Here is a 14,653-nt window from a genome sequence, read left to right as displayed (position 1 = left end):
TTCTAGTGGTTGTTGCAGAGTTCTGGGCTCTGGTTTGTGTTCTGTATTTTTGATGACAGGGTTTCAGTGATTCGGTATTGGGTGATTTAGAGATTTATGATGCAAGTATAAGTTGATGATTGTATTGCAGCAGTGATTGTTTTGTACTCATGGATCCAGTCTGAAAATTAATGAAACGTGGTCCCTGAAAGAAAGAAAAGGTTGTAGCCTTTTGTAGGTCAGCACCTACGTACTAGTATATTAGCTAGTACAAAAGTTGAGGGGGTTGTAGCTCCCTTCCAGAAGTAGTTGGAAAACGAGAGAGGGTTGTACCCCTCTGCAGGTTGAAGCCTGCACGCTGGTAAAGGACTGCACCAGTACATTGTAAAAGAAGTTTCTTAATAAAGGAAGATAGAAACGAATTGCAGCAGGTGGTTTTCACCCACATTGGGTTTCCACCTTATATCATGGTGTTCATGTGTGTTGCTTATGTGTGTTGATCTATCTGTTTTACTGCTACTGTTGACTGTTAATATGGCTAATAATGTTTTGATCCATCCATTGAAGATAACATAACTGAATCATGAGTTTAACAGTTATACGCTAGTTGCAATAGACACAGTCGCGTATATACGCCGGTATACTTAACTGAAGTAGCGTATATGAATCTGAGTATGAAATTGAAAAATTTCAATTGATTAGATAATACTGATTCACCCCCCCCCCCTCTCAGTATTATTTCCAACAATTGGTATCAGAGCAGGTCCTTCAAAGGTAGCTTGATCGCTTGAAGGAAAAGATCCATCAGAATGACTAATCCAGAAAGAGAGGCACACATCAAGCCACCAATCTTTGACGGGAACAATCTTACCCACTGGAAGATAAGAACCACTGCATATCTACAATCACTTGGAGCAGAAGCTTGGGGAATCGTAGAAGGAGGATACAAATTCCCATCAGCAACTCCTACAGATGCAGCAGAGAGAAAGCAATATGAGCTCAATGCCAAAGCTGTTACTGTCTTATTGGGAAGTTTGACACAATCAGAATTTATGAAGGTGATGCATTTCAAATCAGCTAAGGAAATATGGGACAAAATCATTCTGAGCTACGAAGGAGATGAGCAGGTAAAAAGAGCAAAGCTTCAAACTCTCAAAATCCGATATGAAAATATTAAGATGCATAGTAATGAAAGCATAGCTAATTACTTCCTGCGTATGGATGAGATTTTAAATTGTATGAGGGATCTGGGTGAAGAATTTAAGGAAGTTGTCTTAGTTGAAAAGGTTTTGAGATCTTTGTCTGCTAAATTTGATTCCAAAGTGTCTGCCATAGAAGAAAAGGAGAATCTGCAGAAAATCACCATGTCACAGCTTCACGGAATCTTAACTGCTTTTGAAATGCGAAAAGAGGGACCATCAGAAGCCGCATTCGAAGCATCAGGATACATGTCAGAGGAAGAAGATGAGGTAAATTTTTTCAAGAATCTTGAACGGGGAACTGGACGGTTCAAAGGTAAGCTACCTTTCAAATGTTTTTCATGTGGTAGAGTTGGTCACTATGCTGCTAGATGCCCTCATAACAAAGGAAAGATGTCTGAAGAAGGTAATAGAAGCTATTATACCCATGTTAAAAGTAATGACTCATTCAATGGTAGTGAAGACATTAGAAGTCTCATGGCATATGAAAAGAAGAATGCAGAAACTGAAGAAGTTACCAAATTAAACGAACAATTGGAGACAGTAACCAGGGTAAGGGAGAAATTGCAGGATATAGTAAATGATCAGAGCATAACAATTCAGAGACTTGAATCAAAGATCCTCTCTCTAAAAGAAGATCTTGAAAAATCAAGAGAGCAGAACAGAGAAGCTCTTGAAGATCAAGAACATGAAGTGATCAAATTAAAGCAACAAGTGGAAGAAGGAAGAAAAGCTGAAGAAGACCTAAGGAATCAGTATCTGGAAAAGGAAGAACAACATCAGGTTGAGGTAAATATCTTAAAAGGTAAATTAGAAGAAAAGGATAAATTGTTGCGATTTCAAGATAGTACTAAGATTTTGGATGACATTCTTGGTAGTCAAAGATCCCCTATTATCAAAACTGGTCTTGGTTTTTATGAATCCGTTGAAGGTGAATCTAGCTCACAAGGTGAGGCAAGAAACTCTAATGAGAAATCTGAAATGCTCAACAAGGAACAACCAAGGAAAGAAATTCCTCAAGGAAAATTCTTTACTCCTAACTATGGAAGTGATAGACGATTATTTCCTCCACTAAATAATGTTGAATGTTATGTATGTCATAATCTTGGACATGTTACAGCCAGATGTAGAAGTAGAATGGTTCAAGACCATCACAAAAGATCATCGCATCCCAGGTATTTCAAAGGATACTGCTTTGCCTGCAATGCATATGGACACAAAGCAATTGATTGTAATAGAAGGAACATGAAATATGTAAGATGTTATACATGCAACAGACTTGGACATAAAGCAAGGGAATGCAGGAGCAAATTTCAAAATTCAAAACAAGAGGACCATACATCATCACAGTTCCAGGAATTGAAGAAGACAGAATTAGAGACAGAAAGGTGTGACATAACTCAGTTAGCTGACATAACAGACACAGGGGAATCTGAAAGTGAAGAAATTCAGTATTCCATCTTGCATACACTGATATAATGAAGATAAGTCGCGTATATACGCGAGTTACAGGCTGCAGAGTCGCGTATATGGAGATCCGAAGAAAGGGCAGTAGAACAGACCCAGGAAATGGTTTGGTCAAGTTTGGCTCAGGCTCAGGGGGAGCATATACTTCAAATAATGCATTGTTGGAATTATGGTTAGAAGTTGTTGATAAAGTCTATGAAGCTAAATGATACATCTTGCTGTTTGATCAAAGGAATGGTATTGCAGGTTTGGATGCTGATGCTTATGGTACAGATCATATATGATGAATGATAGTCATGGTCTTGAATGAATTGCTGGTCTTAGAACTTGCATCTGCTCAGGGGGAGCATGGATGGATTGATACAACTTGGCATATACAAAGGGGAGCTCAATCAGAAACTTCAGCATGTACTCAGGGGGAGTATGGACAGCAAAAGGTATACCGAGGAAGAGAATATCTTGGTCTGCCCTTTGCCCTTGATGTCAAAAGGGGAGAGTGACTTGGTGTGGTGGTTGCCATCAAGTCCAAAGGGGGAGATTGTTGGCATTATGATACAAGTGTTGTCCTTGATGGAAACTCACTCAGAGGTTGATACAGGTGATGGCAACTTAATCAGAGGACAGATCTTAGTACAGCAGGTCAAGTAAGAGATATACGCAGGTTCATTGTGACAAATCAGCGTATACACGCGAGTTGGACGTGCCGGAGACGCGTATGCGTATACACGCACTTTCACGCAAGGAAAAGCGCGTACATGTGGGAAAACTTATGTCTTGGTCCATGGTAGTTAGTCCTTGGTATTTGAACCTATGGTTTTGGACCATGGTGTCTCGTCAGAAGTATTGATCCCAAGTATTGGGCCCATGGTATTGATTTATTATGGTTTTAGACCATGGTATTGAAAGAAGCCTAACCTATATAAGGAGAAGATCATTAGGCAAAGGGGGAGCAAGGAATGGATGTCTGACGAAGTGGGAAGATCTAGTATTGCTGATTATCTGTTCGTGATGCTTGGCTAAGGTTGGATATGACAGCGAAGGTATAAGTAATTATCTATAGATCTGTACGCGGGTTGTGTCTGGTGAAAGCGCGTATACATGCGGTTTTGATATAGTCAAGTAGCGTATGCATTATGAGATTTGGAGTTTTAGTTGCTGTTGATTCTAGTGGTTGTTGCAGAGTTCTGGGCTCTGGTTTGTGTTCTGTATTTTTGATGACAGGGTTTCAGTGATTCGATATTGGGTGATTTAGAGATTTATGATGCAAGTATAAGTTGATGATTGTATTGTAGCAGTGATTGTTTTGTACTCATGGATCCAGTCTGAAAATTAATGAAACGTGGTCCCTGAAAGAAAGAGAAGGTTGTAGCCTTCTGTAGGTCAGCACCTACGTACTAGTATATTAGCTAGTACAAAAGCTGAGGGGGTTGTAGCTCCCTTCCAGAAGTAGTTGGAAAACGAGAGAGGGTTGTAGCCCTCTGCAGGTTGAAGCCTGCGTTCTGGTAAAGGACTGCACCAGTACATTGTAAAAGAAGTTTCTTAATAAAGGAAGATAGAAATGAATTGCAGCAGGTGGTTTTCACCCACATTGGGTTTCCACCTTATATCATGGTGTTCATGTGTGTTTCTTATGTGTGTTGATCTATCTGTTTTACTGCTACTGTTGACTGTTAATATGGCTAATAATGTTCTGATGCATCCATTGAAGATAACATAACTGAATCATGAGTTTAACGGTTATACGCTAGTTGCAATAGACACAGTCGCGTATATATGCCGGTATACTTAACTGAAGTAGCGTATATGAATCTGAGTATGAAATTGAAAAAGTTCAATTGATTAGATAATACTGATTCAACCCCCCCTCTCAGTATTATTTCCAACAGCCTATAAGGCCAATCGGCGCAATCGACGATCGGAAGCCAAAAGGGATGCGATAGTGATATATAACCAAACCTGATGGGATTTACAGATGCAAATACATAATATTTCAAGTCCGATATGCAGCCACTTTACGGGTTTTCCTTTGTATTTGGGGTTTTTCATTATAAACCCAAATACAGAGGAACTCGCGCCTAAGAGACTTGTGATAGCGATCTAAAGGCAGACCAGATGGATTTTAGGGTAGAGTTAATGATATTTCAAGTCCAGAGAAAGGCATTTTGGTGGATTTTCCTGTGTTTTTGTGTATTTTTCTGTGTAAATAGAGAACGACTATTTTGGGGATTTCGAATGCGCCGATGGTCCCTTCCATTGCAAAACAGGTGGCCACCATCCCTGGAGATGTTTAATAATGATTGTTTAATGCTCAGAGGTCATTTGAGCGGATAGAGGCCAGGAGCTAGAGAGCCCGAAAGGGAAAACGAATAGACTAATGCCAATTGGCTTAAAAGCCACAAAATGATAGAGACAAAGGCAGGCAGTGCTGAGATAGAGAGAATATAGAGACAGAGAGACTTGAGGGATTCAAGTTGACCCTATTGTTTTGTATCTGTTGTGTTGAGACTCAAATTTAGCTCACTTTTGTAAAAATCTGCTCTTGAAGACGTAATAGAGAGGTCAACACTAAAGGCTGGACCAGTGGACGTAGTCCAGGAGTTTTGGGTGAACTCTGTGATTATTTTGTTGTGTTATGTGTGTGTGTCTATTATGTTTCTCTAACTACTCATTGTCTATAATATTCGCAATCTTATCGATCTGTTGCACTAAGTAATATAGGAAAATCTTGCACATGAGTCTGTAATACCTTAATAATAATCTAAGATCTCATTTTCAGATCAAGTGGTACCAGAGCTTTTGGTTTTTGGTTTGTTAAGGTTAGACAAGCTTGTGCTAGACTTTTATGAATGCTAACTAGGTCAAAGCTAAAACTGGAAAAAGGAGAACTTGTTGAGGCCAACCTAGAAATTGGAAGAGTCTATCCTCGAAGGAAAATGGCAGAAGAAACTCCCTAAGGGGTAGAATCTCAATTTATGGAAATTTTTTAGGCACTTCAAGCCATGGTGGCAGAGATGTATCAGGAATTTAAGAAGGGTTGAGGTGAAAGCACTTTAGCATCTAGCCCAGATAAAGGAGCAGAGGAACCTCTTCTTGTTACCCACCTAGAAGTCAAACGAAAAGAAGGGAGGCCTTCTCCACCATCTACCCCATCATCACCTTCATCATCCTTCTCATCTTCTTCACATAAAACTAGTGCTGATAAGAAAAAGAGGAAGACTTCTGTGATTAAATTAGATGTAAATTTTGATTTGCTAATTTATGATGGAGAATTAAATGCAGAAAAGCTAGATAACTGGATTAGATAGATTGATGCATATTGCAGGGTGTAGAACATTGATTCAAAAAGGAGAAAGATTCAGCTAGCTAGCCTTCGCCTTGGAGGAACTGCCCTAGTGTGGTGGGAAGGCAAGACGCAAGCTGATCTGAAGAAGCATGGTAAAAGTATTTCTACTGGAATGAATTTGTTTCTGCCATTAAAAAATAATTCTATACTCTAGCTTATATGCAGCAAGTAATGATGAGTTGGCAAACTCTTCACCAATTAAAGGGCCAAAGTGTACAAAGCTATACCTAGGAATTTAGAAGAAGAGCTTTAACTCTAGTCATTTCTCTAGACTCACCTGAAACTTTGTTGAAGTATATAGGTGGTCTACAAAGCTATCTGAAGCACATCATTCTCATGTTTAACCCCACTAGCCTAGATGATGTATCAGTTCAGGCTACACATCTAGAGGCTAGAGGCAAGAATGTGAACCCAGATATTGGAGGATAATCAAAACCCTCTGCAAGTAAGAACAAGGAAAAGAAGAAGCAAAAATGGAAGGAGAGGAAGACAAACGTTTTACAAAAAGACAAACCTTCATGCACTCATGGCAAGAAGGATGGACATGATGATGCACAATGCTGGTCTTTGCATCCGGAGCTAAAACCCAAGAAGTTCAGGGGTAAGAAGAAGAATACTTTTGATAATATTCAGAAGTACTTGGGGTCAGACTCAGGTGATGAAACAACAATCACAGCCAAAGGTATAAAAGGTAAAAGTTCTAAAGCATCTACAAGTAATTCTACACAATCTATTGATAATGAATAAAATGAGAGGAAAAGACATGAGCATTTTCATATTAGAGTTATTTCCAAGCATCAAAAGATTGATACTTTATTTGATAGTGGATCACAAGTAAACTTGATTTTTGAAGCAATTGTAAAGAAGTTGGGATTACTAACCACACCTCACAAGAATCCATATCCATTAGGTTGGGTATGTGATAAAGCAAAGCTACAAGTGACAAGACAATTTAAACTTAGGTTTGCTATTGGGTCAACATTTGTAGATGAGGTTGAGTTAGATATAGTTCCCTTGGATATATGTGGTATTGTTTTAGGAAGTCCTTACTTGTATGATAGAAAAGCCATTTTCTATAGAGCTGAAAATAAGTATCAACTCACTAAGGATGGAATAGAATATATTGTAAGAGCTCATAAACTCAAAAATAACTATTCTCTCATAAACTCAGGGCAGATGAAAAGAATTGTAAATTCATGCAAGCAATTTTTACTACTGGTTGTCAAGGAAAAGAACCTTGAGAAAACCAATGTATTTGAGGGCTGTGATGCTAAACAGAAAGCTAATTTAGTTAAATTTGTTTCAAAATATGATATCCTATTTCAAGAACCTAAAGGTATGCCACCCAAAAGGGAAATAGTACATGATATTCATTTGCAGCAAGATGCTCCATTTCCTAACATCAAAATGTACATGTTATCCACTTTAGAGAATGTAGAGATGAAGAAGTAGGTACAGGAGCTGCTCGATAAAGGGTTCATAAGACCAAGCACATCACCATGTGGATCTCCAATTGTGTTGGTGAGAAAGAAAGATGGTTCGTGGAGGATGTGCATTGATTACAGAGCAATGAATAAAATAACGATCAAGAATCATTATCCTCTTCCTCGCACTGATGATCTATTGGATCAGCTGAAAGAAGCAGTTTACTTTTCCAAGTTGGACTTGCCTAGTAGCTATCATCAGGTTCGAGTTGAAGAACAAGATGCATGGAAGACTGCTTTCAAAACAAAGCAAGGGTTGTATGAATGTCTAGTTATGCCTTTTGGCTTAACTAATTCTCCTGCCACTTTCATGAGAGTTATAAGTGATGTACTCAAACCTTTTATTAATGATTTTGTAATTGTATATTTAGATGACATTCTTATTTTCAGTAAAACATGGAAAGAACATTTGAAGCATGTAAATCAGACTTTAGATGTTTTAAAAAGAGAAAATCTCTATGTGAAGTTATCAAAATGTGAATTTGGCAAAACTTCATTAAATTAATTGGGTCATATTGTAGGGGGAAGTGAATTGAAGATAGATCCCTCTAAGGTTGAAGTCATTGTGAACTGGCCTAAACCCAAATCTGCTACAGAATTTAGGAGTTTCCTAGGAGAAGCACAATATTGGAGAAAGTTTATTGCTAAATTTTCCTTGATTGTAGCTCCCTTACATGCTTTAACAGGGTTGAACAAGGTGTTTCAGTAGGGAGGAAAATAGCAGAAAGCCTTCGACACCTTGAAAGAAAAAAATTAGTACAGCACTAGTACTAGCACTACCAGATCTTCAATGACCATTTGAGATTGAAACAGATGCCAGTCACTATGCCATGGGAGCAGTGTTTATGCAACACGGTAAACCCATATGCTATCATTCTAAGACATTTAATTCTGCAGTGGTTAATTATCCCACATATGATAAAGAATTGTATGCATTAGTAGAGAGCGTGAAAAAGTGGAAACATTACTTAATGGGCAAAGAAACAATCATCCATATAGATCATCAACCACTTCAATATTTGCACTCACAAACTAAATTGCAGCAATCAAGGCACTATAGGTGGATGGGTTTTCTACAACAATTTCATCTTGTCATCAGATATAAGAAGGGCATAAACAATAAGGTTGCAAATATGTTATCCATACCAATCATAAATGCATCTACTATACTTAAGCATAACTCAGTAATGAATGAAAGCTACATTGAATAATATGCTCAAGATATAGATTTTAAAGATGTATATGCAACTTTTAAGTCATGGAAAACAAGTAGAAGAATTGGATTATTATGTTAAGGACCAACTCTTGTATCAATTGGGAAAGTTATGCATTCCACAAACTGAAAGAGTTAACATAATCCGATAAGCACATACTTCTCTTATATCAGGTCATTTTGGTGTAAGCAAAATAGTTGCACAGCTGCAAAGGTTCTGTTATTGGCCAAGAATGCATGAAATAGTTTCTAGATATATTAAAGGATGTACTATGTGTGCTAAAAGGAAGCCCAACAATAGAAAAATAGGCTTGTACACTCTAATTCCAGTCCCTTCTCGTCCTTGGGAAAGTGTTTCCATGAACTTTGTTGGGGGATTTCCAAAATCTAGAAAAGGTCATGGCTATTTATATGTTATTGTGGATAGGTTCAAAAAAATGTGTATTTTGATACCTTGTAACAAGCAAATTACAGCTGAACAAACAGTGAAATTGTTCTTTCAGCATGTATGGGTTCATTTTGGGTTACCCACTTCCATTGTATCTGATCGAGATTCCCGATTTGTTGGGAAGTTTTGGTCAAGTCTGTGGGAATTGATGGACACCAGATTGAAGAAGAGCACAAGATTTCATCCACAAACAGATGGCCAAATATAGGTGGTCAATAGGACAGTGATCTAGTTGCTCAGGGGTTATTGCAACAAGCATCCCAAGCTTTGGGATGAACATTTCTGTTATGTGCAACATGCTTACAACCATGCCAAGCACTCTTCTATTTAGCGATCTCCCTTTGAGACTTGTTTTCGTCTTACACCAAAGTCTCCCTTGGATATTGTCTTTAGTGAAGATAGAGTAGTTGATGGACACAGTGATGTGGACAAAGCAACCAAGTTCATTGAACAGATCCAAGAAATTCACCCAACAGTGTAGGAACAGCTGGAAAGAGGCCAGGCCAAGTATAAGGCAAGGCATGACAAGCATTGAATTGAGCATAGCTTCCAAGTTGTTGATCGAGTTTGGTTGTACATCAGCAAAGATAGAATGCAAGGTGAAGGTAAGAAGCTGAAGCCAATAAGGTATGGGCCTTTCAAGATACTTGAGAAAATTGGTGAAAACACTTTTCGCCTTGATTTGCCAGCTTACATGCATATCTATTCACTAGTTAATGCAGAAAACTTGAGACTATTTGAACCTTCATTGGTTGAAGATCTCGAAGAGAAAAGTCAGTTGCCTTCTATTGATGATCTATTGCCTAAATATCTCAATGAGTTGTAGGAAGATACATTTCTGGATAAGAAGGTGAGAACTACGCGTAGAGGGGATATTGAGTGCCTTAGAATCGGACTCAAAGGTTCAAAACCGAGCAGTGCATGATGGATAGAGATTGGACAAGTGAGGAAGGTGTATCCTCACATGATCTATCCTTAAAAACCAACTTTTTCATGTCCAAAAGCTTTTCAGTGGGAAGGCGTGATCCAAAATGGATCCTAAAAACCCCCTAAGTCTTCAAAAATAAAAAACTATCGCAAAAGGATGAACGTTTAAAAATGGCAGAAAACACTATCTGGAGAGAAAAAAATGAAGAAACAGTGAAAAACAAAGCCTATCGGAGGTCAAAAGAACGATGCACAGGAGCGTCATATCTGGCCAATCAATGGTCTAGATCTAATTAGCATATCGCAATTGGTGGTGGCAGGAGGAGTTAATCGGGCATGGCCTTATGGAAATCGTGATGGCAATCAAGCGCGATTAGACGAGGACTGTCGATCAAGCACGAAGATTCGATGGTCTAGATCTATTCGTGCTATATCGCATCGCTCATATACAAAGGGACTTATCTGCAATTTGAAGGTTTAGCGATATGCAATTGCGATATCGCAATATTGCATCGCAACCATATAAGGGGTGATGTCGAGAGGCCAGTGACCATGTGATAGTGATGCGCCAATAGCCGATAAGGCCACTCGGTGCAATCAGCGATCGGAAGCCAAAAGGGATGTGATAGCAATATATAACCGGACTTGATGGGATTTATAGATGCGAATACATAATATTTCATGTCTGATATGCAGTCATTTTATGGGTTTTCCTTTGTATTTGGGGTTTTTCATTATAAACCCAAATACAAAGGAACCCATGCCTAAGTGACTTGCAATAGTGATCTAAAGGCGAACTTGATGGATTTTAGGTCAGAGTTAATGATATTTCAAGTCCAGAGAAATGCGTTTTGGCGGATTTTCCCATGTTTCTTTGTATTTCTCTATGTAAACAGAGAACAACTATTTTGGGGATTTTGAATGTGCCGATGGTCCCTTCCATTGCAAGACAAGTGGCCACCATCCTTAAAGATGTTTAACAATGATTTTTTAATGCTCAGAGGGGATTTGAGTGCACAGAGGCTAGAAGCAAGAGAGCCCAAAAGGGAAAACAAACAGACCAGCACCGATTGGTGTAAAAGCCACAGAATGACAGAGACAGAGGCAGGTAGTGCTGAGACAAAGAGAAGACAGAGACAGAGAGACTTGAGGGATTCAAGTTGACCCTATTGTTTTGTATCTATTGTGTTGAGACTCAAATTGAGCTCACTTTTGTAAAACTCTACTCTTGAAGACATAATAGAGAGGTCACCACTGAAGGATAGACCAGGAGACGTAGCCTAGGAATTTTGGGTGAACTCTTTGATTATTTTGTTGTGTTATGTGTGTGTGTTTATTATGTTTCTCTAACTGCTCATTGTCTATATTATTCATAATCTTATTGATCTGTTGCACTAAGTAATATAGGAAAATCATGCACATGAGTCTGTAATACCTTAATAATAATCTAAGATCTCATTTTCAAAACAAGGTGAGAAAAGAGAAAATTAGGTAACAACACTGCAAGAATATGACATTGAGATCAGACTAGCTAAAATTGATAAAGGTCAAGGTTTTTGCAGAATGCTAGCAGGAGCATCCAACTTACCAACAATACAAGACACAGGTGACGATGTACAAATATGTGAGGTAAGCCTCAATGATACTGAATATAAATATTCTGAGATCATCTTTTACCTGAAAAATGGATATGCCCCGATACAACTCAGTTACAAAAGAAAAAGGCTTTGAGGATAAAAGCTAAGAAATATGAAATCATCAAAGATATTTTGTTTAGGAAGAATTATGATTATGTTTTACTTAGATGCCTTGAAAAATCTTAGGCAGAAAAGGTTTTGCAGGAGCTCCATGATGGACCAGCTGGTGGACATTTTGGAGGAGATACAACAGCACACAAAACCCTTAATGGTGGTTATTATTGGCCAACATTATTCAAAGATGCACATGAATATGTAAGGAAATGTAATTTTTTTCTAACAACTACTGGAAGACAGAGTAAATGCGCATTACCATTGCAACCAGTCAACATTGAACAACCATTTGAACAATGGGGACTGGACAAAATAGATGATATCATTCCTCACTCTTCAAAGCAGCATAGATATATCCTTACAGCAACTGATTACTTCACAAAATGGGTGGAAGAAAATTCCACTTAAGGTAGCCAATTCTGAAAACATCATTGAATTTATTGAGCAGTTTATTATTACCAGATTTGGTCTACCAGCTGCCCTCATGTTTGACAATGCATCTTATTTCACAAGTAATGTTATGATAGAAATTTATCTTAAAAGAGGTTTTAAACTTAAATATGTTGCTAACTATTATCCTAGGGGAAATGGTTTGGCTGAATATACAAATAAAAATCTCATAAGAATCATCAAACCAACCGTTGATCAAAGTTAGAAAATCTAGCACAAATTTTTAACATTTTCTCTGTAGGCAGATCGAATAACATAGAAGGCCTCAATAGGCACTATTGGGATCTTAATTGGTCATTATTATTACCACTTCTTAACATTCATTTCATCTATTTCCACTATTCTTTTATCACATTATTTACCATAATTTATTATATATTCCATTTCATAATCATTTATGCTCTTGTGGATAAATCATATCTGATCTCATTTATTTTTAATAATTAATGATTATTATCCATGATTTTGGTTTATTCATTTGTTATAACCTCACTCATGATTTTAGCCTCCAAGATCTCTTTCATATTTCAGATTTGGTCTTCAACAGATAATTAGATATTCCAACTCAGGAATTCGCTGGCATAAGAAGCAACCATTTTGCGTTGGACGTTTTGGGCAAATGAAAGCGAACCTGGAAAATCAGAGACATGGGTTTTGTTCAAAATGGACCAAATCAGTTATCCAGATAACCGTTTTCATAAATTTGATTTGTATTGGGAGAAAAACAAGGTTCTTCAAAGGACATACTTGCATATTTGTTGTTGCGGTCGTTTTCTAGAATTGCCCAAATTGTAATAACCAAATTCAACTTGTTCCAACTGAATCAGGATGGACAGATCTCTCAGATCTCATTTTGTTGTAACTTTCCTTTGGATGTTTGTATATTTAAAAGACACAATTCAGAGAGAAAGGGGAGCTAGCTGATGTAAGAATTGAGTCTTGTAACAGTGAAACTCTTGTTAATGAAATTTCCAGACATCTGATATTTTTTTCAATATGTGAGTTAAGCATAGCCCTAACCAGGGAGTTGGGCCCACTCTTCTAATTAGGTACAGTGCGTGTGTCATTTTTATGTATATTTCTTTTACTGGTTGTATTTCTCTTTATTGCTGTTACAGATTTCCATATATTGTTATGAATGCATTTCTTTCTGCAATTTAGTTTTCATTACTTTTCCAACGATGCTTTGATTTCTTCATCATGAACCCTTGATTGATGTAGGTTGTAACCTTGCCCCTACATATACTTTGTGTGTTACCTTGAAAAGAGTACGCACCGAGATTGACATATTAATGTAGGAAACGAGATTGAATAATTTGTTCATACTCGGACACCAACATTTTGGCGTTGTTGCCGGGGAAGGCTAACAAGGTGCAAGACATGATCTATATCAACTAGAGGGTCAATCTCTTGTCCTGGGGAGGGAATCGTCCTTTGACACCCTGCTCCAGGTCTTGAACGTAGTTATTTTTCCTACATTTTTTCTTGTTTTTATTTTATAGGATCCACTCTCTCGTCCTGGGGAGGGAAAGAGTTCTCTCACCCTGCTCCATGTCTTGAGCTTAAAATTTTTCCTACATTTTCGTTTGTTTTGATTTTGGAAAAACTAATCTCTAGTCCTGGTGAGGGAATGGTCCTTTAACGCCCTGCTCCGGGTCTTGAGCTTTAGATTTCCTTGTGTGCATTCTTTTCTTGTCCTGGGGAGGGAAGGATCTTTTGACACCCTGCTCCAGGTCTTGAGCTTTAGATTTCCTTTCAAATTGTTTTTTTAACTAGGACGAAAAGGGTAGAAATTTGAAGAAATCTTATCATTTCACTCAAGTGGTGATGTAAGCACCACCCATTCCACTAACAAATTGACAGGAATATATGAAGGAGGAACCTCAAAGCAGCACATGAAGAACATCTTCTATTATGGTAAGAAATGACTCACATTGTTACTTTTGAATTCCCTATCAGCGATCTAGGAGGAGTGACACAAATGCATATAATTCCTCCATCTTCTCTAGAAAATTTTCATGGTTTGGACAACGAGGACCCAGATACATTCTTATTTGAGTTTGAAGTACTTTGTAGAGGATATTATTATTGTACTAATGATCAAAGATTGAAAGTGTTTCCTCTTACTCTAAAAGGAGCAGCTCTTCGATGGTTCATGAGCCTTGGTAGGAACTGCATCAAAACATGGGAGGACATGAAGAATGTATTCTTGGAGAAGTACCAAGACTATTGCAAGGCCAATGAAGATATTTTCAGTATGATACAAGGGGAAGATGAAAGCTTGGAGGACTATTTGAAGTGATTTAAATACAACCTTCAAAAATCAAAGTATAAGCATTTGGAAAAAGAGATCTTAAAAACACTCACTCTTAAAGGGATCAAAGATGAAATT

Source organism: Pinus tabuliformis, chromosome 8, assembly GCF_031772625.1.
Source record: "Pinus tabuliformis cultivar Carrire ecotype Pingquan chromosome 8, CPIR1, whole genome shotgun sequence".
Taxonomy (NCBI): Eukaryota; Viridiplantae; Streptophyta; class Pinopsida; order Pinales; family Pinaceae; genus Pinus; species Pinus tabuliformis.
This window is presented reverse-complemented; position numbering follows the sequence as displayed.